This window comes from Oncorhynchus mykiss, chromosome 31 (assembly GCF_013265735.2).
Source record: "Oncorhynchus mykiss isolate Arlee chromosome 31, USDA_OmykA_1.1, whole genome shotgun sequence".
Lineage (NCBI taxonomy): Eukaryota > Metazoa > Chordata > Actinopteri > Salmoniformes > Salmonidae > Oncorhynchus > Oncorhynchus mykiss.
In genome coordinates, this window is record NC_050571.1 from 28,815,348 (window position 1) to 28,820,461 (window position 5,114).

General features: G+C 44.6%; 1 protein-coding gene across 1 annotated transcript in view; it reads left to right on the forward strand.

Moving 5' to 3' along the window:
• Positions 1-3,747: 3,747 nt before the first annotated feature.
• LOC110504941 (adhesion G-protein coupled receptor G4-like) overlaps positions 3,748-5,114 on the forward strand; it is a 15,075-nt gene continuing 13,708 nt past the window's right edge. The window contains exon 1 of the mRNA XM_036970375.1: positions 3,748-3,887. The gene's annotated coding sequence lies outside the window, so the exon portion shown is untranslated. The remainder of the gene's footprint in view (positions 3,888-5,114) is intronic.

Genomic DNA, 5,114 nt, shown 5'->3' on the forward strand with positions numbered 1-5,114 from the left:
TGGGCAGGTGGAGCGCGTAAACCAAGAGGTGGGCAGGTTTCTGTGGTCCTATTGCCGGGACCGGCATGGTGAGTGGGCAAGGTATGTTCCCTGGGCTGAACTAGCTCAGAACTCCCTACGCCACTCCTCAACTAACTTGTCTCCTTTTGAGTGTGTGTTAGGTTACCAGCCGGTCCTGGCCCCATGGCATCAGAGCCAGACCGAGGCTCCTGCGGTGGAGGAATGGGTACAGCGCTCCAAGGACACATGGAAAGCCGTTCAGGACTCACTACGGTTAGCGGGCGAACGGCAGAAGAGGAGCGCTGACCAGCACCGCAGTGAGGCCCCCGTATTTGCACCGGGGGACAGGGTCTGGCTCTCGACCCGGAACCTGCCCCTCCGCCTGCCCTGTCGGAAGCTGGGGCCGCAGTGTGTGGGGCCGTTCAAAGTCCTGAGGAGAATAAACGAGGTGTGTTACAGGTTACAACTTCCTAGGTATTACCGTATTAACCCCTCGTTTCATGTGTCTCTCCTCAGGCCGGTGGTGGCTGGTCCCCTGCAAGAAGGTGAGGTGCCTGAGGTCCCTCCGCCCCCCCTGGACATCGAGGGGTCCCCGGCGTACACAGTTCGGGGCATTCTGGATTCGAGACGCCGGGTGGGGGGCCTACAGTACCTCGTGGACTGGGAGGGGTACGGTCCGGAGGAGAGATGCTGGGTTCCGGTGAGGGACATTTTGGACCCTTCTCTCCTGAGAGATTTCCACCGCCTCCACCCGGATCGCCCAGCACCTCGTCCTCCGGGTCGTCCTCGAGGACGGTGGCGGCGCGCTGCGGGGGCCGCGCGTCAGGGGGGGGGTACTGTCACGACTTCCGCCGAAGTTGGCTCTCCTGCCTGTTCGGGCGGTGCTCGGCGGTCGTCGTCACCGTCCTACTAGCCACCATCGATCCCTTTTTCGTTTGTCTGTTGGTTTTGTCTTATTAGTTTCACCTGTGTGTATTTTAGTTTATTGACGTCCTTATATGTAGTAGGTTGTCCCGCCCTTGTTTCGTGCGGGATTGTTTTGGTTTCATGTGTTTTCGTGAATACGTATTGTGTTATTTGCTCCGATACATTTTAATCCTGTGTTGGATTATTTCACCCTGTATTTTGGGTTGACCGTGTTTGGTTCCGGAGAATAAACATTCGACTCACTGCACCTGCTCTCTGCGCCTGATTCCACCCACCTTGTTAATACGTGACAGATATCCCTTGTATATAGCCTCACTATTGCTTTATACTGCTGCTCTTTAATTATTTGTTACTTTATTTCTTATTTTTTATGTATTTTCCTTAACTGCATTGTTGGTCAAGGGCTTGTAAGTAAGCATTTCACCTGTTGTATTCGGCGCATGTGTCACGCCCTGACCTTAGTATTCTTTGTTTTCTTTATTATTTTGGTTAAGTCAGGGTGTGACGAGTGATTTGTGTTTTTGTCTTGTCTAGGGGTTTTGTATGTTTATGGGGGTGTTTACTAGTCTAAGTGTTATGTATGTCTATGGTTGCCTAGATTGGTTCTCAATTAGGCAGCAGTTTATCTTTTTTCTCTGTTGTCTCTGATTGGGAAACATATTTATTTACCAGCCATATTCCTTAGGTTATCTGTGGGTTATTGTCTATGTGTCAGGTGCTTGTGTCTGCATTTATCATACATAGCTTCACGTTTGTTTTGTAAGTTTAAGTGTTCTTCGTTTCATTAAATAAGAAGAATGTATTCACATCACGCTGCACCTTGGTCTCCTCCATTCAACGAACGTGACAGCATGTGACAAATAAAATTTGACTCCTGTGTTGTCTTGGCTGTATGCTTAGGGTTGTTGTCCTGTTGGAAGGTGAACCTTTCCCCCAGTCTGAGGTCCTGAGAGCTTAGGAGCAGGTTTCCATCAAGGATCTCTCTGTACTTTGCTCCGTTCACCCATGCCTCGATATTGACTAGTCGCCCAGTCCCTGCCGCTGAAAAACATCCCCACAGCATGATTCTGCCACCACCATGCTTCACCGTAGGGATGGTGCCAGGTTTCCTCCACACATAAGGCTTGGCATTCATGTTTCATCAGACCAGAGAATCTTGTTCTTATGGTGTGAGAGTCCTTTAGGTGCCTTTTGGTAAACACTTAGCAGGCTGTCATGTGCCTTTTACTGAGGAGTGGCTTCCGTCTGGCCACTCTACCATAAAAGGCCTGATTGGTTGAGTGCTGCTGAGATGGTTGTCCGTCTGGAAGGTTCTCCCATCTCCACAGAGAACCTCTCTCTGTCACTGTCACAGTGACCATCGGGTTCTTGGTCACCTCCCAAACCAAGGTCCTTCTCCCCCAAATACTCAGTTTGGCCGGGCAGCCAGCTCTAGTTAGAGTCTTGGTGATTCCAAACCTCTTCCATTTAAGAATGATGGAGGCCTCTGTGCTCGAGGGGACCTTCAATGCTGCAGAAATATTTTGGTACCCTTCCCCAAATCTGTGCCTCGACACAATCCTATCTCGAAGCTCTACGGACAGTTCCTTCGACCTCATGGTTTAGTTTTTGCTCTGACATGCACTGTCAACTGTGGGACCTTATATAGACAGGTGTGGGCCATTCCAAATCATGTCCAATCAATTGAATTTACCACAGGTGGACTCCAATCAAGTTGTAGAGACATCTCAAGGATGATCAATGGAAACAGGATGCACCTGACTTTGATTTTGAGTCTCATAGCAAAGGGACTGAATACTTGTTGAAATAAGGTATTTTTAATACATTTGCAAATATTTCTAAAAAAACATTTTTGTGTGTGTAGATTGCTGAAGATTTGTTTTTATTTGATCCATTTTAGAAAAAGGCTGTAACGTAACAAAATGTGGAAAAAGTCAAGGGGTCTGAATACTTTCTGAAGGCACTGTATTTAGTTATAGTAGGGCAAAGTGACTAGATAAGTAAGGGATAAACGCAGACGTTCTGTACATTACATAAGGGATGATCAACAAGAGGCTTTGCGTTCTATGGAGAATAATGATGGACGTGGAAGGTGTGTACCACGACATGCTAGCGGAGATCAAATTTCAATACTGAAGCAATGCTGCCAATTTCAGCGATACAGAGAGCAATGTTATTACAAATCTCTGCTGTTGACAACCAAATGCTAATCTAAAAGAAATGGTAGATAATGTCTAGATGCTTTTTACAATGTATATCTAGTATATCAATTGCCTGGCTGAGTTGATGAGACAGTGGATTGCGCAGTCAGATGGAACAGAGTAAATAGGCATTTTAAGGTCATAGGTTTAGCAGGTGGTAACTTGTGGAATAGACACCGTCTGGAATGCGGTTTTAACCAATCAGCACCCAGGATTAGAAACACACATTGTGTAAGATGTCAAGGTATCAGTCAGTTTCCCAAAACTCCTTACTGATTCTCTGGACATGTCTGTCTGTTAGCTCCATGCCAATCAACAGGAACATGTGTTATAGTCAGAATATAGTGACAGGACCAAGTAAATCATCCAAAACCATTCACCCAAAGCCTTTCACATACATTTAGTAGAATTCTAAATTGGGTAGAAGTTGTATATACCTATTTCCATATTTGAAGAACTAAAGTTGTAGATATCATGGTCAATCTGCCCTCTGTTGCCTTAGTTATGTTTATTGCTCTGTGTCTGATTAATAAGTAAGCCAGGATACAAAAGGAGAGGGCGTGGAGGTCTTCTTAAAGAGGAAGACATTGTAGTCTCCCTCATTCAACAAAGACTATTATCCCAGGAGGTCAACCTTTTCTCTTAACCTTCCATTTGGTGTTATAGACATGTAAGAGACAGTTTATTCAATTCTAATTTGCTTGTTTGCTTGTTTTATCTGGCGAAGGACATTGCTTTTTGGACTGGGGGATGACACAGGTAAGTCATAGTTTTGTTTGCATGTACAGTACCAGTCAAGTTTGGACACACCTTCTCATTCCAGGGTTTTTCTTAATTGTTAAATTTTTTTGTTGTTGACCATTTACCATTTTTCTACATTGTAGATTAATAGTAAAGACATCTAAACTGTGAAATAACACAAAAGGAATCATGTAGTAACCAAAAAAGATAGTCACCTGGTATGCATTTCAATTAACAGGTGTGCCTCGTTAAAAGTACATTTGTGGAATTTATTTCCTTCTTAATTCATTTGAACCAATCACAAGGTAAGGGTGGTATACAGAAGATAGCCCTATTTGGTAAAATACCAAGTCCATAGTATGGCAAGAACATCTCAAATAAGCAATATATATGTTGCAAAAAAGATGTAAAAAAAATTCAAGATATTTGTCATCCGAAGAGGGGTTAATAAAAAAATGAATAAAGACATGAAGGTCAGTCAATCTGGAAAATTTCATGAAGTTTGAAAGTTTCTTCAAGTGCAGTCGCAAAAAACATCAAGCGCTATGATGGAACTGGTTCTCATGAGGACCACCACAGGAAAGGAAGACACAGAGTTACCTCTGCTGCAGAGGATACGTTAATTAAAGTTAACTGCACCTCAGATTGCAGCCAAAATAAATGCTTCACAGAGTTCAAGTAACAGACACATCTCAACATCAACTGTTCAGAGGAGACCGTGTGAATCAGGCCTTCATGGTCGAATTGCTGCAAAGAAACCACTATTAAAGGACACCAATACGAAGAAGAGTCTTGCTTGGGCCAAGAAAAACGACCAATGGACATTAGACCGGTGGAAATCTATCTTTTGGTCTGATGAGTCCAACTTTCAGATTTTGGTTCCAACCGCCATGTCTTTGAGAGACACAGAGTAGGTGAATGGATGATCTCTGCATTTGTGGTTCCCACCGTGAAGGACGAAAGGGCTATTTGACCAAGAAGGGGAGTGATGGAGTGCTGCATCAGATGACCTGGCCACCACAATCACCCAACCTCAACCCAATTGAGATGGTTTGGGATGAGTTGGACCATAGAGTGAAGGAAAAGCAGCCGACAAGTGCTCAGCACATGTGGGAACTCCTTCAAGACTGTTGGAAAAGCATTCCAGGTGAAGCTGGTTGAGAGAACGCCAAGAGTGTGCAAAGCTGTTATCAAGGCAAAGGGTGGCTACATTGAAGAATATAAAATATCAAATATATTTTGATG